Source organism: Terrapene carolina, unplaced genomic scaffold (genome assembly GCF_002925995.2).
Source record: "Terrapene carolina triunguis isolate 2854851 unplaced genomic scaffold, T_m_triunguis-2.0 Scaffold96, whole genome shotgun sequence".
Classification (NCBI taxonomy): domain Eukaryota; kingdom Metazoa; phylum Chordata; order Testudines; family Emydidae; genus Terrapene; species Terrapene triunguis.
Genome location: NW_020664447.1, coordinates 65338385 through 65361936, shown reverse-complemented (window position 1 = coordinate 65361936; position 23552 = coordinate 65338385). Strand labels below are relative to the sequence as shown.

General features: G+C 43.6%; 1 protein-coding gene across 1 annotated transcript in view; it reads left to right on the top strand.

The window, feature by feature from the left end:
- STON2 (stonin 2) overlaps positions 1 to 23552 on the top strand; it is a 99872-nt gene that overhangs the window by 64367 nt on the left and 11953 nt on the right. The gene's annotated exons all lie outside the window — the stretch shown is intronic.

The following is a 23552-nucleotide window of genomic DNA, read 5'->3' as shown; positions in this document are numbered from 1 at the left end:
AAAGAGCCCAACACAAAGCAGGGGCTAAATGTAATGGGGAGGTTTAAAGGGGGATCTCCCTTAATTTATGTTTTAATTGTAGGGGAGAGATGGGCAAAAGAGTTCAGACTCCTCACAAGGAGGGGAGGGAGGGGGTTGGTTTTGCAAGGGCTTGCTAATTACCTACTGATGCCTCATGGGAATGAGATTGTACATGAGAGGACTGGTTGATTCAGAGGATTTGTTAATGGGTGGCATAGTCTTTCATCTTTAGGTAACCATTCAAGTCAAGTAGTTACCATCTGATGGCTGTTCAGAGGCTTATGTTAAATGAGTTTGGTGGGTCTCGGTCCAATTCATGTTGGACCAGTGTGTACATCACAAAAAACATCACCCAAGATGGTTCTAATGGGCAGCTTTATTCAATCCCAGCAGAGAGGCCAAGCACAGAATGAGGCATGTGGTAAGAAGGTAGCTCGTATTCCTCAAAGTTGTTCTTTCAGGTCAGGGATAAAGCACAGTGATGGGGCAGTTGGGGGGAAACATCCTGTGTCTGTCAGTGGGTAAATAAGAACTTAATCTCCAGGGCTGTCAGCCTTTCAGGAGCACTAAAATTCTTACACACTTGTCTCCAGTGCAGTCTACTTCCTTGACACAAACAGATATACTCTTAATTACACCTACCATTGCCCGAGTGATCTAGGTGGAGTTGAACCTGAGTAAGTGAGGGCAGAATCTGGCTTGATGAATTCAGGTGGGGAATAAGCACGTCCATCAGCAAATGATATGTGAAATGTTTAATTCAAAGCTTTACATGAAGAATATGTGCCTTGTCCACTTAGCTGGTCTTTCCATGTTCCTTCTTTTGACCTTATTGTCTCAGAGGTGTCCAGTGTGAACCTATGAACTGGAGTCACAGCTCTAGAGGTCAAAGATTACACTGCATGCTCATATCCTGTAAGAAGTCCCTTATGGGAACAGCATTCTAGGAATACCCGGTTCAGTTTAATGTGGTCTCTGTTTCTGGCTACTTGTCTGTACCTGATGTCTCAGAGTCGAGAGGGGAGAAAAATCACCTCCATAATGTACTGAGAAAACTATGCATTATTACTTCATGGGAGAAATTTCTTCTTGTCCCCAACCAGTGATCAACTTATACACTGAAACATGAGACTATATGGTTGCCCTAGTCAATGTAACTGCAGATGCTATTCTTGTTCATAGAAGCCTTATCCTCTTCAGAACCTTTCGATTTCCGTCCATAATATCCTGCAACAGTGAGTTCCACAGCTTCATTACACATTGTTTTAACAAGCATTTCCTTTTACCTGTTCAATGGTTGTTGCCTATTTCATTCCTGAATGTCCTTTTGATATTTTTGTATGAATAAAGAGAAATGCACAACTGACTTTTTCATTAATATTGTTCTGCCTTTACTCTTCTTTCCAAACTGAATAGTCCCAGTCCTTTTAATATCTTTTCATCTGGAATCCCCTCACTTCTCTAATCATTGATCATAGAGGATTAGGGTTGGAAGAGACCTCAGAAGGTCATCTAGTCCAACCCCCTGCTCAAAGCAGGACCAACCCCAACTAAATCATCCCAGCCAGGATTTTGTCAAGCTTGGCCTTAAAAACCTCTAAGGATGGAGATTCCACCACCTCCCTTGGTAACCCATTCCAGTGCTTCACCACCCTCCTAGTGAAATGGTGTGTCCTAATATCCAGCCTAGACTACCCCCACTGCAACTTGAGACCATTGCTTTTTGTTCTGTCATCTGCCACCACTGAGAACAGCCGAGCTCCATCCTCTTTGGAACCCCCCTTCAGGTAGTTGAAGGCTGCTATCAAATCCCCCCTCACTCTTTTCTTCTGCAGCCTAATCAAATCCCCGCCTCACTCTTCAGTTCTGCAGACTAATGTTTCCTGAAACTGATGTTTCTTTTTGAAGACTTCAGTTCTTTCAAGGCTCTGCTGCTAAATCCCACATGGCCCTTTAGAAAAGTTGTGCTTTGTTTACACGACAGAGGCAGCTGCTGGCCCCTGTTTGTTGTCTTTCATGCCATTCACATTCTGTCCTCTACTATCTCTTCTTTCAGCCAGCCAGCTACCAAGCTGCTCTTAGATGTCCATCAGAGTGGGGGAGGGCTACAGAACATTAAAGAAACCACTTTCCATATTAGGTAAGAGGGAAAGGTTTATTAGCACAACCTCTTCCTTGATGTAATTACCTCCCTCTCTTGCAGGGCCGGCTTTAGACCAATTTCACCAATTCCCCCAAATCGGGCCCCGCGCCTAAGAGGGCCCCGCGCCCAGTGGCAGGGACGCCCAGAGTGGGGGGCAAATGCCAGAGAATCCCTTCCCTGGCTAGAGGCACCTTTTTAATTTTTACTCACCCGGCGGCGCTCCAGGTCTTTGGCGGCAGGTCCTTCAATCGCTCCGGGTCTTTGGCGGCACTTTGGCGGCGGGTCCTTCAGTGCCGTCGAAGACTCGGAGCGAGTGAAGGACCCGCCGCCAAAGACTAGGAGTGCGGCCCGGTGAGTACAAGCCCCACGTGTTTTTTTAATGTGGTTTTTTTTTTAGTCATCCCTGCTGGGGCCCCGTCGAAACTGTTTAAATCGGGCCCCGCACTTCCTAAAGCCGGCCCTGCTCTCTTGTCATTCTGTCATCCTGCACCCTGAAGATGGGATAGGTCTTTTCCATCTCTGTGCACTATTATCCTATATATGTGCTAAATATTCCATCTTTTTGATCTCTTTCTCTTCCCTCAATAACACAAACATTCATTTCCATTTCGGTGTCTGTCACACTCAATGTAGGCATTGCTATAATGCAACAGAGCATTGTTCCATCCTCTCCCAGTATTCTACCTTCCTGGTAGTGACCTATAAAAGATATTCAATGACAGAAGTTCTCATCCTTCTTTTATCAGCTGTCTTCAGGTTGCAGATTTCACTCCTCACCTTTTATACATGGCAACAAGCTCACTTAATGCTCATATCAGCCTGACCTTGCTGATGTTCAGGCCCCCTGATTAATTCCCCCACAATGCTATTTCAGTGTTCTCTGCTCCCGTTACCATTTCGCAAAGGGACATAGGACTGTTGAATGAAGCTGCTAGGTGAATTCCTGTTTCTTTGCCCAGAGTGCAGAGCACCCTTTGCAGGGGAAGGGGAAGACCCAGAAGATTGTAGGGAACCAAGGTGGGAGGAAGGTGAGGATAAAAAAGAGCAGAAATCAGAACTGATATACACAACAAAGGTCTAGCAAAAGGGAACCTGGGTATTTTGGCATCATACATCATGTGTTTAGATCACAGGCAGAAACCAAAACTGTAAGGTGTGTCAAGGTCTCCATGCCTGATGGAAATGTGACAATGTTTGTGCTGAGAGGAGAGGAAGGAAGCCTGGATTTCCTCTCCACTTCTTGCCACACAATCCCAGGGTAATTAAAAATATTTTTATTGTATCACGGGTCACCTATTTCCGTCCTTCATCCTTGGCCACGTGGAGCCCTCATGGCTCAGCCTTCCATTTCATACTGAGGTTTGTGCCTATCTGTCCTTTGTAAATGCTCTCCCACTCAGCCCATCTGAAAGATGAGTGAGAGAGAGGAAGCAGTGGTTTGCTGGATCGTTCCTGAATGGCTGCTTCTGTGGAGTGACCCCTAATAACCTTGTGTGCTGTGGTGACTCCACACACACTTATATAGGAAAAAACAAAACTCCAAATGATAGAAAAAGATAACAGCACAGTATTTGGTTCTGTTGATTTCCTGCAATTGTGAGCAGTTGCATAGCAGCTGGGCTTTTATGATGGGGCCTGCTCTGTTCATGTGTTTGAAGGAAATGGCTGTGCTAGAGGAGTTCCAAGCCAGGAGCAAAAGGATGACTGGCCTAATCAGTCGTCTGTCATCCTGACCTTCTGTGTCTTTTTTGCAAACACCCCAAGGACTAGGGATGAGAAGTGAGATAGTGTTATCAGATGATAAGTTGTCTAAACTGCAATTAAACATCCATAGTTGCCCCGTGCCAGCTGACTTGGGCTTGTGGGGCTCACGCTAAGGGGCTGTTTAATTACAATACAGACCAGGGGTAGGCAACCTATGGCACGTGTGCCAAAGGCAGCATGCGAGCTGATTTTCAGTGGCATTCACACTACCGGGTCCTTGCCACTGCTCCGGGGGGGGGGGGGGGGTGGGTTTTTTAATTTAATTTTAAATGAAGCTTCTTAAACATTTTAAAAACTTTACTTTACATACAACAATAGTTTAATTATATATTATAGACTTATAGAAAGAGACCTTCTAAAAACGTTAAAATGTATTACTGGCACGCAAAATCTTAAATCAGAGTGAATAAATGAAAACTCGGCACACCACTTCTGAAAGGTTGCTGACCCCTGGTGTAGACGCTTGGGCTGCAGCCTGAGCTCTGAGGACCCTCTCACCTCACAGGGTTTCTAATTGCAGTGTAGAAATACCCAAAACTGATCTTTAAAGCCAGGCAGTCAACTCATGCTCATTTTGAGTATGACACCCACAAATTCACTTGGACCCCAGTTACCCTCAGAAACATTTTTCATCATCTGCCATTGGAAAGCAAGCAGGTACAGCTCCATCTGTCTGGGAAACGGGCTGTGTTCTGAAACCATCTTCAGCACTGCTTTGCTGGCCAGGATGGGCAGGGTAAACCTTTATAAAATAGTGATTGGGGGAACAACATTTTCAGGACGTTTTAAAAAAAAATAAATTGTGTCCTATCCATGGTCGCTGGCACATGGTGTCAGGAACACTTTCTGTGTAGCTGAAAATGCTTTTGGACCAGGGCTATACTTTCCCGGTGTGGAAGGAGATGCAGAACACTGACTGCAGCAAAGAACTTGTAAACTTCTAGCATTTTTACCACTGTGTCAGTTAACACTGCTGTTTTAATAGGCACAGTGGAAAAAATACCAGACTCCATCAGAGTTGTTTCTACCCTACAACTCCTACTAGGGCAGCTTATTTACACTGTAAGCTCTTCAGGTCAGTGACTCTCTCTTACTCTAGTTGTACTCTGCTTAGGATAGTACAGCCCAACTTTTGGTAGGAGGCTCTTAGCAGTAGCATAATACAAATAATGATTAAGGCTGAACTGGTGCTACTGGTGGGAATTTTATTCTTCTTAGTCCATGGTCCCCTAGTAAATCTTGCTCAACACAGTGCTGAAATGTAACTGGAGCTTTAATATCTGCATCCTGGGAAAAGACAACAATACAGAAACTGGAAACAACTCTTAAATGGGCTTAGAAAGAGAGTCAGGAAAAACAGATATAAACAGATAAAATAGTCTTGTATTTATACCGATATAATGAGAATATATTCCAGGATCTATTAGATCTAGGCACTTCTTTCTGAAAATCTTGGTGTACTACTGAGAAGTCTAACAGTTTCTCAGTTGGGGTTTATCTAGTAACTCTCACTCTGCAGAGCTTTCCTTAATTGGGTTCTATGAGCAACCTCCTATGACTTATTTTTATAGTCCTATTTCTATCTGGGTGAATACCTGCATCTCCCAGGTGCGGGTTCTGTAAGAAAGGGTGCAAACAGCCACCCCCATCCTTATATAATCCATACTAGACATAGAGGGCAAGCCTGCTCTCTGAGGTAAAAATCTTGGAAAAACTCCCAAATCCCTTCCTAGACTACCAAACCAATTCTCTTCCCTCCCCTATTACTCCACTCTGCTTTTTCCTCTAGGCGACACACAAACCCTTTCTTTGTTCCAGTCCTGTGCCCTCTCCTTCCAGCAAGATCAGGGGTAAACAAACTGGTAAACACCACTGTTCCCACCTAAATAATGCAGAATAATTAATGATAACCCTTTGTTCAGCTCTGGTTTGTTACAATATTACCAACTTTTCATTTTGGTCCATCAGTAAATTATGGACAAGGCAAACAGATTCAGATAAGACCAGGTCTGTAATCAATACTTCAGCTCACAATTTCCATGATAATAAACCTGTTGGTAATGTTGCTTGATTAGATCGTGCTGTGGAATAAACAATACTGGTTGCACTGTGTGTCTTGCAGGCTGCCACTCATAATCATGTTGTCTGTATTTAGCTTGGCCAGACTGCTACCTGGTGGTTCCGTCCATGGTGAGAAATGGTGAAAGACATGCCCTCCAATTACCTTGCATCCAGCAGGTTATTGTTTTAGTCAGCACAAGGAATCCTGGGACACTGAAATACAGTGTAAATACAGAGAGAGTCTTGCCAGTCTGGGCAGTCTTTGTTATTGCTGTGATGTCAGTTCAGAAGAAGTTCTGCTATTGCTAAGTGATACTTAGAACTTTTCATCCACAGGTCTCAAAGTAATTTATTAAGGAGAGTATTTTGCGCCTTTTGGCTCAAGCACATTAGCCAATATTCTGGGCTGTGATGGAATTCTTCCATTAGGTGGAGAAATGGATGATACAAGTCAGGGATTTCTTTGATGCAATTCTGTTTGTTTACAAAGAATGTACAAAGTCCCATTTCCGTGAACACAGCAGGGACAAACAGCAGCAGAACAAATTTCTTGCTTGCAATTTTCAAGCCTGCTTTCCAGCCAGTCCTGGGCCCCAAGGAGCTCTGTCTCTTCTCTCTCTCAGGGCCATGCTCAAGACTGTATTTCTGACTTTCTGGTTACAAACACACAGCTTTAACCAATCAGTGCCCCATCCCCTGCATTTACAACCAGTCCTCAGAGAAACCACCCAGCTTGCATAGCTTAGCTTCTTCTCAGTCTGGTAGTCTTGAGTGGTGGTTTTTGTTGTCTCAGCTATGTTACTCCATAAAGGATCTTAATTGCTTCTTAAAGATAATAAAATACCTAATATATCAGTAGAGCTCAAAGCACTTAAGGAAAGTCAGTATCATTATCTCCATTTTACAGATGGGAAAACTGAGGCACAGAGCAGTGACATAACTGGCACCAGGTCACCCAGGAACAGAACCGAGGTCTCCAAAGTCCCAGTCCAGTGCTGTATCCACTAGGCCATGCTACCTCCTCCAGTTTTGCCTGAATGAAGGATGGCTAATACGCCCTGTGATGGCTTACTCCCCACCTTCGGGATGCTACCTGATGTACTGAGGTACCACTGAGTCTGCCCATTTCATCAGCCTGGGCTCTCTCACACTGCCTCTCTGAGCCAGGCCCTCAAGCCTCCTCTAGCATGCACACACGTAGGGACACACCCAGCTGCAGAAAAACACAGACACTGAAATCAGCACTGCATGGGAAGGCTTTCAGCTAAGGAATTGCCCAGCACTCAAGTGCGCACACCCTCTGGAGTGTAAACCCAAAATTATATTGTTTTTCACTGCACAGAAAACTACAGTGTAAGCTCATAAAATTAATTCCCTCCCTCAACGTGGAGGAAGATAGGCACAGCTTTTTGCCCCCGCCCCCAGTTATGGATTCCACAAACTGGGTTTAGAGAAAACAAAAACAAGTTTATTAACTACACAAGATAGATTTTAAGTCATTATAAGGGATAGCAAACAGATCAAAGCAGATTAGTGAGCCAATAAAACAAACACGCAAACTAAGCTTAATAAAGAAACTAGTTACAAGTAGTAATTTCTCACCGTAAATCTTGTTTTAGGCAGATTGCAGAGGTTTGTGAAAGCAAACTGCTCTTGCTTGCAGCTTAAAACTCCAGGTATTTCTCTTACAGGCCAGACACCTTTTCCAGCCTGAGTTCAGTCCTTTCCTCCCCTTGGTCTTTGTTTCTTAGATGTTTTGCGTGGGGATTCAGTGAAGAAAGAACCAAGATTAACTCACTTCCCTGCCTTAAATAGGATTTACATATGGCAGGAATCCTTTGTTTCCCAGTTTGATTCCCACCCCCTATTAGTGGAAAAATCCTAGTAGTCCAAGATGGAATCCAGTACCAAGTAATATGGTCACATTGTCAAAGCAGCCATGAGACAAGGTTGTTTGCAGCATCCCAGGAAACTTCTCAAGAAGGTTGGAGATTAGCATCTTCAAAGTCCTATTGTTCTTCCTAATGGCCCATCCAGGCTGATTGCATTCTGTCTGGTGGGCATTCCCCAGTTGTAAACCCACTTGTAATTGTTACGTAGTCAATATTCCTAATATTCCTAACTTCAGATACAGAAATGATACAGGCATACAAGTAGGATAATCAGTAAATTATAACCTTTCCAATGATACCTCACATGACCAGTCTTGCATAAAACACATCTTAGTTATGCCATATTCATATCATAACAATATCTCAATGAAGAATATGGGGCGTAGTGTCACACATCCATCACTTTTAATAAGGTCTGCGATTGCCTATAGATCAAAGACTTGCTTGACGGCAGCCATTAGCACTTTGCAGTGTAACCGTATTGTCTCTGTATTACAGAGAGGGAAACTGCAGAATGGAGGTCAGTGATTTGGTCAAGGTTCCACTGACAGTGGTGGAGCTGGGATTAGAACTCATGTTTTAAATCCTAATCCACTAGATCATTCTGCTTCTCTGATACTGATGTCACAATATCCTTATTGTTATTGCATTTGCTGGGAGGCTATATTTGGTGCTTGTGCAAGTGAGGGACTACTAGCAGTCTGCAATGTGGGATAGTGTGGGCAGGTGCTAATCAAGCTACACACACACAACTGAAACAAAATCTGTGTAGAGCCCCTGTTTGCATATAGATCATTCCCTCCATGCTTTCCTCTTTCCCTTCTCACCCCCGTCTCCAACCAATCATTTAACCCTTGTGCCGTGTACTACAAAGCTCGTGAAATAATTTGAGGCAAATGTCAGCTCCCTCTAGGTCAGGGGCAGGCAACCTATGGCACGCGTGCTGAAGGCGGCACATGAGCTGATTTTCAGTGGCACTCACACTGCCCTGGTCCTGGCCACCGGTCCGGGGGCGGGTCTGCATTTTAATTTAATTTTAAATGAAGCTTATTAAACATTTTAAAAACCTTATTTACTTTACATACAACAATAGTTTAGTTATATATTAGTCTTCTAGAAAGAGACCTTCTAAAAACTTTAAAATGTATTACTGGCACATGAAACCTTAAATTAGAGTGAATAAATGAAGACTCAGCACACACCAATTCTGAAAGGTTGCCGACCCCTGTTCTAGTGTACACAGAGACTTAAGCTAGACATTAGGAAACAGGTTCTGTAGGTGGTTTGAAAGTAAGAGCCACTGAGCAGTGATCTAGCTTGTAAATTACTTTGGGCTCCTTGGGTTGAAAGATACTTTATAAATATGAGATGATTATTTCACAGCTGTGAAAGGAGAGACCATCCTTTGTGTTTTCGTTGTCCAAAGAAAAGGATTTCTAACACACATCCCTGTCCCTCAGACCTCTCTTGTGCGCGCACACAGTCAGATTTAGCAGATAGAATTTGAGCCAATGACTACGTATGAGATAAAACTTAATCCTTAGAAATGCCCTGGGTTCAGGAAGCAGGAAGTCAGTGTTACTATTTTGAAGTGCTGTAGGGAGCCAGTAAGTGTCAGGCATGTGCTGCATGCAGGTTTGAAAATAGAAATGTTTGTTCTTTTCCCCCCTTTTCCCTTCATCTGAAGCTCTGGACTCCAGGATTTAAAAGTTTACCAAGGACTGTGTTCATATATACATATAAATCTTAATTGTCAGTGTCAGTCATCAAACATGAAATACTCCCTTTTCTACTGCTCTGCCTCCTGCCTCCAAACTGAAGTGCAGCTGTATAATTCTTTCGAATGCTAAATGTCTGACTGAGCCTCAGCAGTCAGAGAGAATTTTTTATTATTATTATTATTATTTTATTAGTGAATTCAGCTCTTGTGCCAACCTATTTGACAACCCTGGGGATGGAATTTCTCTTTATCCACAGAACAGATACAGCATGCATGGACAGTTGACCGCAGCAACACAACTTCCCCTGCCCCCCTCCCACTGCTAGGGTGCTTTGTTCTCTAGGGAGTAAGAGGCAGATGGCCCACTCAATCTCTGGCCTCTCTGATGGCATTGCCAGCTAGGGGAAGGGGACAGTTGTGGTGATGGTGGCTTTTTGTGGTGCACAAACCTCCCCAGTAGGAAAAGAATTGAGACCATCCTCTCCACCAAACAGCCATTGGATGGGGACAATTTTTGATCATTGCCACATAGTTTGGATTTGAATGGAAAGCCTGGCAGTGGAAATCTCTGTAACTTATCATCAGTCCCCTGTGCGTTCCTTCGAAGATTCTGACAGAGATGAGCTACATTCATGTCTGTGGAAGACAGAACTACAGTCTGCAAAAGGGAGCTGCCCCAAGTGTGTTGGTAACAGATCCTTTAACGGGGGCTGCATATCCATGTGTAGGTTGTTTTTACTTTTTTTTTTTTTAAGAATTAGCAACTGTTGTTTTATTCTCATTAGCTGGAAGCATGAGCTCCCGGAAACTTCTTGAACTAGCATTAATGATTGCTGTAACATTCTCCCAAACTCCAGAATATTCCTGCCTGGCCTAAACTTTCTCCTGATGTCTGCTATTAAAAGTACCTGCTAATGCAGCAGCCAGAAGGGAGCGGTGAACCTCATATCTATTGCCGATTAGAATCAGAGAGAAAGTAGATATTAAGCTCTTTGTGGATATGAGCTAAGTCCAAAGTCCCTGCAAAAAGGCATCCTGCATTCTTCATTTGCCTTGATAAAATATAACCTGTTTGGATCAGCTGTTTTAATGCAAGAATTGTAACATCTGTCATCCATGTTTATCTCCTTTTCCCCTTCTTGGAGTGGCTGCAGTCACAGAGACCTCCTTCCCCCCTGAATTACTTGACATTTTCTTTTGCTTCCTCCTCTGTTAGGAACAGGAGCAGCTTTCGCACTCATAAGCACTTCCTTGTCCCCGTGCCCTACAAGGGTCTTGTCTACTGTAGCAATATTAAGACCCGTACTTCAGCACCTGTGCTCTACTGATAATAGTAACAGCTGAAGCTATAGTGCAGACTTGGTGCAGTTTTTAAAACCTCTGTTTGTGTAGACTTGCTTAGAGCAGATTTGGATGACATAGTGGTAAAAACACCTGAGCCGGGGTGGGGGCACAGCAGGATGAGGGGCGGGGGGAGTTGGTCCCCAGAGCGAGGGGCCATGGCACAGTAGGGGATGGGGGTTGGTCACCCTGGAGCAAGGGGCCGAGGCACAGCGGGATGGGAGATGGGGGTCAGTCACCCTGGAGTGAGGGGTCAGAGCACAGTGGGGGGGGGGGGGGGGGATTGGCCCCGAGCGCGGGGGGCTGGGGCAGGGGCACAGTGGGGGGGGAGCACAAAGGATTCCCCCCTCCCAGGTGGTGGCAGCTCTGGTACCTATCTCTCTGCAGGAGAGGCTGGAGCCGGGTCTGGGAGCCAGTCAGTCACTTCTCTCCCTCAGCAGATGAGCAGAGAGCAGCTCTTCCAGGCTCCAGCAGCAGCTGCTGTTCTTCCTGCCCTCAGCTGGGAGCCTGATTGCAGTTACTCCGGTACTGGTGACTGGACACTGTCTGGTCCCTTTTCTACTGGACTTTCCGGTCGAAAAATGGACACCTGGCAACCCTAGGCCTGCCTAGGTTACCATCAGGGCCTTTAGGTCAGCTAGACGTGTGCCTCTAAATGCTTTGTTCCCAAGCACAGTGGATTCATGGGGTGCCATAAGCCAGTGCTAGTCTGAGTGGGAGAATTGTGGAATTCTGTCCCAGGAGAGGTAAAGGCATGACACTTGACACCTGAGGGGGTGTCCTCAGAGAAACCAGGAAGGAGACAGAGGTGTAGCTAGCCCTGTAACCTGGACAGCTTCCACCTGTGTTGAATTACAGGTCCCACTCTTGCCAGTGTAGATGCAGCAGAGTGAAAGATATCTATCACTAATTAATGTCCATGCTGAGGTACAGCTGATGCCATGCTAAGTCAGCACCATCGCGATGAGAGATTAGGAGGGCTTGGCTTTGCTTTTTCTCTTCTTCTGTCAGTCCCTATCAGTCATGTTCCCTCAGAGCAGCTTTCTGCCCACACAGTGTGAAAGCCCCAGGAAGGCTCTTGCTCAGTGACAGGCTGCAAATCCTGCACTCTTAAGGAGGCCCTGGTTGGGAGACACACTCACGGGTCAATGGAGAGTATCCTCCTCTTCCTTCAAACTGCCTGCAGGATCACTGCAAAGCAAGGACAGATGGGAATGCCATTCAGACCTGAGCTCAGCCGTCCAGATATCCAGACTGATCAGGTCTTTTAAGCTGTAACTTGTGTGTCTGCAGAAAGCAGCAGTGGACAGTTGACTCTTCTTCCATCAAGGCCCATTTATGTATTTTTCTTTCTTCTTGGCTCAGAGGAAAGAGAGGATTGTGTCAGCGTAGAGTGCTGCCTGCTGCCTAGACCTCTGCTGCTGTCTGAATCCCCAGGGAGAATAGGATGAGAACCCCAGACTAAGGCTCCTGGCTAGAGGGAGGTAGGGCAGATGATCTCTACTATTCTGCCATCCCTCGACCTGTGGAAAGAGAGATAATTCCCAGTTATGGCTGGGGGAGGGGCATATGCAGGGCTTCTCTCTTCCCAAAGGGCATGGCCCCTGCCCACCCTACTTCTGCTCCCACCCTTCTTCCCTCTGGGCACTTTCTCTGCCCTTCTACCCTCCCTGCCAGGAATGCTCCCCTGCCTCTAGTCAGAGTTTCTTCTGATCCTGCATCCATCCCTTGCCCTTACAAAACCTGCTGCCACCACAACACAAAGATAAAAACACCCAGTACTCGCGCTGTCACTTTCCCTGGTGGGGCTGCACTGGGGCTAGGTCAGCAATGAGAAAAGTGCTAGTGTAGACAAGGTCTTAGCATAATAGCCCATTGGGAGCTTGAGTTCTCTTGCCATCACTCACCTGGGACCAGTCTAAGTTATATCTGGGACGGGTCAGTTGTCAGCAGCTGTCTTTGTGATTGCAAACTGTTGTGGGTGTCTCGTTTAATGGATTGGACTGCTGGAAATATTTTGGACTGCTGGAAATATTCTAGACCAAATTAGTCACCACAAGGCAGCAGACATTTGATTTGAAGGATGAAGTCAGTTGTTTGAGAATTGAGTGCAAGAAACTTGACAGTGTTTGTAACTGGGCTAAGTAAGCCCCAGTTGTATGGCATAACCTGAGTGGAAAGTGTGTTAGGTAACTTAGATTGTAAATTCTTTGGCCAGGGATTGGGCCTTACCTATGTTCTGTAAATTGCAGTGTACATTTACAGTACAATATAAATGTTTTTGCAATAATCTTGAAAATTTCACTGTTACATTGGTCTTAATGTACCACCTTCTGGCCAGTTTATAGAAACGCACTGAGTTGATCTACAGAACAAACTAGATACTGTGCACTCTAGGTAAATATGGCAGCCTGTGAACTGATCACTCAAATTGCAAAATTAATAAAGAGACACTAGTAACTAGCCAGATTAACGGACAGACAGTTCTGCAAAGCTGCACACCTGAGATGGAGTTCTAGTGCATGCAGGAGTCTAGATGGAGAAAAGAGGGAAAACTGCTTTGGAATAGTTGGTGTCGCTTACAGGTCCAAAAGAAATCACACTATTATTATTACACAGTCTTGTCCCTGTTGTGACACTTGACTTGGATACTTATGCTTGAGAGAGAAATTCCACCAGTATTTCAACCACAAGTTAATGTGATAGCTACAGAAATCACTGGGTGAAAATCTATGATGTGTGTTATGCAGGAGGTCACACTAGATGTTCATATGGCCTTAAAATCTAGGAATCTTTTAAAAGCATTAACCACCTTGTCCCTGAACTGGGTGAACTATGGGCTTGTGTACACAGTGCATTAGTGTGCACCAGAGGGATATAAATTCTACCGTGCACTAACTGCCCCATGTGGACCCTGCTGTTGCACACTACAAGCTCTCCAGTGTGTGTTTTAATGTAGTACTGTTTGAAATGGGACTACATTAACACACACTAGGAAGCTTTCAGTGCATTCCACCAGCGTCCATATGGGCCAGTTAGTGGGTGACATGCTAGTGAACGCTAGAATTTACACCTCTGTGGTGCGGACTAATGCACTAGTAGACAGGCCCCCAGTCTCATTTGGAATATGTAACTAAAATAGTAAATTTGATTAAAGGGTTTATTTGAAACTCTCCTTGCCGTGTATCTTGATCTTTTGCTGCAGTCTCGGACAGACTGTTCTTCAGAATTATATTTCAAAGTAGTTTGTGTGTCTTTGCTGCATCATTTGCATTGGTTGATTAGTCATTGACCAAGAAATAAATTATTTTAATTTGGTGGGTTTGGTTTTTTTTGGCTTGGTTGGATGTTTCTGTTTCACTATAATCCATGTTGAAAACATTAGTGCAACTTCCATACATTTGTACAAAATGCATTATGAAATGTATTTGGAAAGTAAATTTGCTAAATATAAAAATCTCTTTTAGGGTTCTAGTTTGCTGGATTTTGTATCTTATAAATGTCATTTTTTTAAGGCCAATAAGGACCTCATCTGACCTCTTGCATAGCACAGGTCATAGAGCTTTGTCTATTAATTCCTGCATCCAGCCCATTACCCTTATGCCCAGAGCATGCTCCCAGAAGCAACTTGAGATGAGGATCAACATGGGGGCAAGGTGAATATCATGGTTTATGGGTTATTGAGATGCTACTTTGTGCACTCCATGGTTATTGCTGAATTTAGAGTTCTTTATCATGGCTGACGGCTTACCTTCTCAATAAGCACAACATAATGAAAATATTCATCATTATTAAACTTAGATGTGCAGGAAAACTGTAAATTACAAAACCAGCCTTGCGTTCTGAAACCTTTTCTTTAACCATGGAAATATTCACCGGGTTGTAATCAAACTGTGTTCTGCTCATTGACAAACCTTTGATTTTGTTAAATCAGTATCCCCAGCAGAACACAGACAAAACACAAGCACCAGAAAGGAAGAGGAGGAGTAAAAGGAAAGAATCTCTGTTACTATCAGATGTGGGTGGTTGGTTGGTTGTAATGTTGTTTCAGGCCTGCAGCTGTGACAACTCCCTAGGGCAGTCTGATGTTGGTCTAGTGAAGATAAGGTCAAGCTGTAATTCTGAATCAGAGATAAGGTCTAGTTGTTGGGAAGCACTTCCCTTCTCTTTTCTGGTAGCAGAAACTAGCAGACACTATGTCAGGTAAGAAGATCAAGACCAAATTTGGGACTGGCTAGAGCAGGGGTCCCCAATGCGGTGCCCATGGGCACCGCAGCGCCCGCCGGGGCATCTAAGTGCGCCCGCGTACTGGCCAGTGGACGAGCATCCGCCAAAATGCCGCCACCGAGCAGCGTCATCCAGAGGCGTTGCCGCAGAAATGCCGCCGATTTTCGGCGGCATTTCTGCGGTGACGCCTCTGGATGACGCTGCTTGGCGGCGGCATTTCTGCGGCGACGCCTATTGACGTTGCCGCTTGTCGGTGGCATTTTGGCAGATGCTTGTCCGCCGCCACGGTCCTCCTTGGCTCGTCGTCTGGTGCCCGCCAGACGAAAAAGGTTGGGGACCACTGGGCTAGAGTATGTTGGGAAAATCAAACAAACGCCATGGCCTGCATTCTATAGGCTTTGACACCCGTTAGACCTGAACATCTGAGCAGACAGAGAAAAAGAACAAAGAAGTAGCTCTATGCTTTGCATGACTGAGTCAAAGTGACTTCCATCTGAACCTGAGTCCCTCTGCAATATGAAGAACACTCCGCATCAGGAAGATTATTTTAGACATATACTATACATTATTATTTCTATAAATGTTCTGGCTGCCTATCCCATAGGTAAGAGAGAGAAGGTAGGTGAGGTAATATCTTTCATTGGACCAACTTTTGTTGGTGAGAGAGACAAGATTTTGAGCCACATGGAGCTCTTCTTCAGGTCTGTAGCTGTGACACTCGGAATACCTTTCCTAGACCTGAAACTAAATTGTTCTAACTTGGGTGCCCAAATTTAGGCACCTACATTAGTGGCCTGGTTAAGCACAGTGGAATTTCATACCAAACCTGCAGCAATTTTAATCTGAAATACTGAAGAGTCCATTCCCTACAGTGGGCTAATGACTACTTAAGTATGGTTCCAATATGTGGATTAATGTGAATTAATCATGACAATTCTCGATAGAAGTAAAATTGCCTAAATGGCTTTTCCAGATTAACATCAGCCCTGTTTCAAATACAGGTGAATTTCATAACAGATGAATTTCATTTGCATTCAGTAAATTGAGCACTAACTTCTTCGAGGTTTGCTTCATTTAATTTTAAATGTAAGACATCACCCAGCACAGTAGACTCTAAACTGGAGACCAAATACAATTAAGCTTTGGGTCAACATCCCATTGCTAGATTGCAGCAGCCCTAAACCCCCAAGAATAGCAAATTCTGTATCCACATGACTATTTTATAAGGGGCAATTCTGCCCCAACCCTTACGTGGCTTAGAAGTTCCCTGACGCACCAGAACTGGTGTGTTTCCACTATACAGGACAGGGCATGGGGGGAGAGACAGCATTTCAGATGCTGCTGAGATGCCCCGCCAATCATTTACCCAGAGTAGAAGTACTAGGCCTGCTCCAACTCCAAAGCTACAATAGCCATCACAGAACAGACCTGCTGCTGCTCCGTGGCTCTCCTGTTGTGACAATGCTGACCTCACCTACTTCTAGGAGAGAAACGAAGAGATTTAAGGCCTATTGATTATCACCCAGGAGTTTTGGGGAATGGCTTAAACCAATCCATGCAAGAAACCTGGTTCAAATTTTGTTTTGGGAACTAGATTTGTGTTGATGTGTTCCTAGACTGTTTAAGAAATGATATGTTTCAAAACTGTAAAGGCATAACATATACTGAGATTTTTCAAGGTTGCCTTGTTTTTAAATAACATTGAGTTAAAAGACTACTGAAACAGGACTGTCAACCGCACAGTAGCTTTCCATGAACTTATAAAAAACCCACAGGACTCTGAAGGGTGGGTTTTAGCTTTTGCTGACTTTGTTGGCACCTTGACCAGTGATGTCAATGAACATAGAGGGAGCTCTGCTCCTCAGGGGGTTGGGTCCTCTGTACAAAATTGCTTGCAGCACACAGGTTGGGCACTTCTGGCACTAATCTGTGCTGCCTCCATTTGGAAGTTTACAGAACTTCCAGATCACCTACTGGAGTGAATAGCCGGGCATGCTCACTGATCATCTTAGTACATGGGACTTTGATCTCAAAAAGGATACCCAGGGAAATAATCATCTATAGACTCTACATGCAGCACATGAAAAGATAATCCCTGCCAGAAAATATCATAATGCCACTATATAAATCCATGGTGCATCCACGCCTTTAATACTGTGACCACTTCTGGTTGCCCCATCTCAAAAATGATATAGTGGAACTGGAAAAGGTTCAGAGAAGGGCAACAAAGATGATCATGGATATGGAACAAATTCCATACAAGGAGAGACTAAAGAAGATTAGGACTCTGCTGCTTAGAAAAGAGATGATTAAGGAGGGATATGAATGATAGATGTCTATAAAATCATGAATAGTGTGGAAAAAAATGAATTGAGAATTGTTGTGTACCCTTTTCCACAATACAAAAACCAGGGGTCACCCAATGAAATGAATAGGCAGCAGGTTTAATACAAACAAGAGGAAGCACTTTTTCCACACAATACCCAATTAACCTTTGGAACTCATTACCATGAGATGTGATTGCCAAAAGTATTCAGGATTCAGGATTGCCAGGATTCAAAAAAGAACTAGATAAGTTCATGGAGCTGTTGGAGCTAGATAAGTTCATGGAGTCCATCAATAGCTATTAGCCAAGATGGTCAGGGATGTCATCCCCATGCTCAGAGCGATCCTAAACCTCTTCACTGCCAGAAGCTGGAAGGGGAAGACAGGCGTGGCTCATTCCAACTGCCCTGTTCTGTATGCTCTCACTGAAGCTCTGATACTGGCCACTGTCAGTCTGACCCAAATATGGAAATTCGTATCTTCTTAGGCCAAACTCAAACAAATGCCCAACAATCTAATGCTAGATTTCACCCAGCTCCTCTTTATCTGTGCTTTTTTCCTTTCCTGTCATTGCTTATAGGTAAATAAAAGCTATCACCTTTGTAAATGGCTTCCTCAGTACTGGGCTGATTCACTAAGGCCAGATTTACACTGGATTTTTTTCTCAATGTAATAACGTCAGTTAAGCGTGTGATTTTTTGTGTTTGTTTTACAACATTTCTATACTGACAAAAGCCCTAAAGTAGGCATAGTTATAGCAGCAAAAAAGTTCTTTTCCCAGTGTAGCTTATTTTGCTTGAGGAACTGGCATAATACCGGGAAACCTTTTCTACTGTAGACTAAGCCTAAGTGATCTCCAAACCCAGCATCAGTGTTCAAGGCATCCATGAGAAGCATATATTGCCATCCAGGTTTTCCAAAGCAGTGTATAGTTCCCTTGTGTATGGTACTGGCACTTAAGTTGTTTGTTATATGCAATGAAAATCCACGCTTTTACATTGAGTCCATTTTCCAGAGCAATAATTCTATTCAGAGCTCTCTTCATTTCAAAGGATTTAATGCCTTCAAGAGCTTCTTCCTACCTATGTGACACTAGTACTACCAAATCTGTGAAGAGTTTACAAGGCATCAATTCCTCAAGCAGCTGCCTGGCAGTTATTTTTCCCAGGTAGAGGTAACATGATACTCTAAAAGAGAGTTCAGGCCAAAAAAAAATTAAATAGAGAAAAATTAAATGAAGCAATAAAGCAAATCAATGACTCCATTCCCATATAGTGAATTATAAGAGGCTTGAGGGACACAACAAGATGTTCCATTTGCCACCTGTTTTATTGTTTATTACCATTCTTATTTTATGCTGAAATGTGAAGCCTTTTGCTGTTGCTATTTGCTGACCTTGTAGAGTCAGTGCAACAGTAAGAAACTCATGGAAGGTGCAGCAATACAGCAAGGGCCCTCTACCTGGATATTTAATAACACAGTAGAGACTTTTCCCTAGACTGCCCAGATTTTTAGAGGCATGGCAAGGATGTTCTACCTGGATGTATCTGGCAGTATTTGGCAACTGGGCTGGAGCTATGGCATGATGCCTTCTGGCAAGGGAATTCAAGCATTTTAATTTTGGCTAACGATATACCTATAAAAGTCATTTGCTTTCCAGAAACAAAGCACATTAAGCAAGAGAGACAAAGGGGCTTGATTGCTTTATTTTGACTGCTTTTTATTTTCTTTAGTGCAGAACTAACGCTTCTCATTTTGGATTCATTCTCTGTCGGGTCTTCTGCTCTCTGTCAGCAAGTCTTGATATATTTTGTGCAGTGGAAATATTAACGTGCTTAAATCAAATCCAGCTATTCCTGCAGGATGGTAAAGTGCTGCTCTTATCTGTTCAGCGAATAGGATACTCTTTTAGCCACACCTCTCAAAGTGTCACTCTCTTTGAATGTAGAAATGCTGATGTTTTGTAACTTGGAATGAAAAAATTCCCTTCGTGTTTTAAAAAAATGGTCACACTGATTCATAAATTCCTCTAAATTAGAAATGGAGACAATCCCATTCACTCCCAACTACCCCATCCTTTGGCCTGTTCAAGGTTGTTCCCCACAATATATTGGTCTAGTGCAGGGGTAGGCAAGCTGATTTTCAGTGGCACTCACACTGCTCGGGTCCTGGCCACCGGTCCGGGGGTCTCTACATTTTAATTTAATTTTAAATGAAGCTTCTTAAACATTTTAAAAACCTTATTTACTTTACATACAACAATAGTTTAGTTATATATTATAGACTTATAGAAAGAGACCTTCTAAAAACATTAAAATGTATTACTGGCACGCGAAACCTTAAATTAGAATCAATAAATGAAGACTCGGCACACCACTTCTGAAAGGTTGCCGACCCCTGATCAAGTGACTCTAGTCCAGGGGTCTCAAACTCAGTTTACCTTAGGCCAGTGCCAGACCTCAAATCCTCCCAGCAGGCCAATAATATCACTGAAGATGGTGTTCAGAAAAGAAAACGTTTATATTGTATTTTTTATTTTGAATTTCTTAGAAATAATAAAACTGTCATACAACTTTATACAATTCTTCGCTTGCCAGAGAGTTTTTAGTGTTTGCCAGACACCTGGCAAAGCTTCAGTTCTGTCAGTTTGTTGATGTTTGGCCTCAGTGACTGAGCAGCTGAAACCTTCAGGATTGCAGCAAGGTGTGCATCAGATAGTTGTGTTCGGTATTTTGACTTGTTTATATTCATTGTGGAAAAAAGTGACACTACCTCCATGGCTGACTCTGCCTGGCAACTAATGATGCTGCCTCCATGGCTAACTCTGCCCTGTGAGTAGTGATGGTATCTCTATCCGTCTCCCCCAGCCAACGGGAGCTGCGGGGGGCGGCGCCTGCAGCAGACATTGCTGGCAGCGTGGCTGCATGCATCTCTCCTCCACGGGCCACAGATGGCCCGTGGGCCGGGACTTTGAGACCCCTGCTCTAGTCTAATTGTAAATGGCCCATGTATTGGAGCTTCCACACCACTTCCCTTGGGAGTCTATTCTACAGGCTAGCACATCCAGTTCTCAGGAAGCTTTTCCTGATATTTATCCTACCTTATCTTTTTCTTAATATTATCCCCCTCCACTTAGTTATAACCATAGAGCCCAAGCTAAATAATTTCTCTCCCTGGCCCATGTTTACATTCTTCAAATATTTGTAGACAGTGATAATATTCCCCCACCCTTTAGTCCTTATTAGCCAAGCTACGCCTGTTTAGCTCTCCTCATCAGTGTAATTCTTCCAGCCCTTAAACAATATTTATTCTTCTCTGAACTCCCTCCAGTTTAGCAACTGAACACTGTATTTAATTTGATTTCAGAGTAGGATAAAGACGGCCTATTGCCTCCCAGCTCCATGATGTGATCTCTTTACAGAGGACCGGAATCAAATACTAATTTGCTCTGGTTTCCTCCTAAAATAAAATAATCAAGTCACTTAAAGTTATAAAACTACCATTTTTTAAAAATAATTTTGGCTGCATTTTTAGGCTCCTGTATCACAAAAGCAGCTTTGTTTTTAAAAAGTCCTGCTTATACCCTGTGGGAAAACTCTGACAGATGTTCTTTTTAGTGGGAGTGCTGCCTGTATTTCTTTCATATGAAATCAGGATCTCTGTTCGTCTGCCACTCACCACCCACTTGAAGTCCTAATCCTCTGTGGTATCACAGTTGGTTTCTGCAAGGCTGTGATACCACAAAGGATGGATTATGACCTTAGATGGGAAATAAGTCTCAGGACCAGGTGAGCTCATAAGAAATAAAGACCCTGTTTGAGTGTAAATGTCACCAGTCATAAAAGAAGCAAGAAATTCTATGTCCAAGATTACTGGAAAATTGTAAGCCTCTTCCCTACATCTTTATACTCCCCTTGCTCTTTCTCCAAGCAGCTATATGCTTGCTGGCTGGCCACTGAGGAGAGAAGCTACTTGTAGAGAGGTTTAGCAGTGTGGGACTGGGGACTAGAGAGCAGAAGGCCAGTTCCCACAGAGGTCAGTTTTGTACTTGGTAATTTAAAAAAAAAATGCTTTGGAGCTGGTTTGGGGGAAGGGTGTGGAAGTGAAAGTCACTCTTTCCCCCAAAATCCATGTATAGACCTGGGGCGGAAGCTTATTGAGGGAGCATGCAGGATCTACCACCCCTCCCAGGAGCAGGAACTGTGGTTAGGATTTGTATAAGAGTTCCATCTTATGTGCAAAGCTAAGACTAAGACCTGGTTGAATGTGCAGGGTGAGGAGGAAATCTCCTGATAAACTGAGATAGTGACTCTTTCTTTTATAAAGCACTTCAAGATATACGGAAGAAAAACATTGTATCGTTATTATTATTATAGTTTTATTATTAAACTGGGATCTGAAAAGCTAGTTGGATTCTTTCTTCTTCATACACAATCACCAGTGATCATGATGATAATGCTATAACGTGTTCCATATGTAGATCTCAAAGTATTTTATTTTACAAGGTTGGGTAAGTGTCATTATCTCTTTGTACCGATGGCGTAACGGAGGCCCAGAAATGTGAAGTGACCCAGGGTCACATAGTCGCACAGCCAGAACTAAAACCAAGGTCAACAGTTGGAATCTAAATTTAGCTCTCAGATTTTGCTGATATGGGTGAGGCAGATGGGAATCAAGCTCTCTCCTTCAAGAGGATGACAGCACTTTAAATGCTTGGTTTTGTCTGTGCAGTAAGCAGATGTGGCACAGAAGTTGCCCAGAGTGCAAACATAGGCAGCACCTAAGTGTGGTTTTTACAGTCTCTTTTCTTGCACTTCAGAGCAATGAGTTTTGCAAAGTACATAATCTGCATTTTGATGCAAATTTAAGAGGTAAGGATGTTGACATTTCTGTATGTTAAGTATGGTGCAGCAGCAGATTATAATTCCAGACAGGATGCCCATCTTTGAGAGCAGCTTCTGTGATCCTGCTCTCCAACCCAATGGAGATTAAACGCTTCATCCTCAGAACATTCCCAGTTGTGTGTGTTCTTTATATAAACACCACCACACAATTCACCACCACTGGGAGCATCTATTTGGGAAACATCCAGGACTGGAATAGCAGGGGGTAGTGCAGGTCAGGACTGAAGTGCATTGACAGAGCTGTGTATGGGGAGCTCAGGTCTAGAAAAATAGAAGCTGTTACAGGCCAAGAATGGTGTGTCAGACTAAGAGAATGTGGGGAAAGATTGCACAATACAGGCCTGAAATATGCCTTTCTTTAACCATTCCTACATCATTAGTTCATAGCTTCCCTGAGAAGCACTTCACAGACATCTTAGGGCTGACTGATAATTCTCCACAGGGCAGGCCAAGTAAACAGCCTTGTTGAATGTCTCCTGTGCAACGAATGTCATTCAGGCACCTTTTCCAGTGCTTATGCTCTTTCCCCATGTGCTTTAATGCTAACAGCAATAGAGCAGCCGAAGCACATGGAGATGGAGTGGGAGTGGCAGAAAAAAGACCTTCCACCACTTTTACTCCCTCTTCCCATTGGATTCAACAACCCAAAAGCACATGGGGGAGAGGGAGCAGAAGGGAAAGAACAGAAAGAGAAGGAACAAGAGAGAAATGAGGAAGAGAAGGAACAAAAGAGGAAAAAGGAGAGAGAAGGAATAAAAGGAGAGAGGGAGTAAAGAAGAAAGCTACAAAGAAAAAAAATTACAGAAAAAATGACTGCAATATGGTAGGTGTTTGTTTTCTCTTTTTAGGTTTTGTTTTGTTTGGGAGAGAGGAGGAAGGTACAATCCCTGCTATCATTCCTATTTTCTTCATTTGTCTCCTGCTGCTTCTTTCTACCTTTGTCTCTCTGTCCCTTTGGAAGTGACTGGCACCGGGTCCCTCGGTAACTCTTATCAGACTCTTTGGTCTTTCAGCCAAGTTGTTTGACCAGTTCCCTTGCACAGCATGCGAATTAGCCCATTTTGTACATGCAAACTACGGTGCTCACAAAGTTTCTCCTTTAGAGAAAAGAACTAGTTGGCTTCAGACTAATGGACTGAAATTTCCATTTTCTC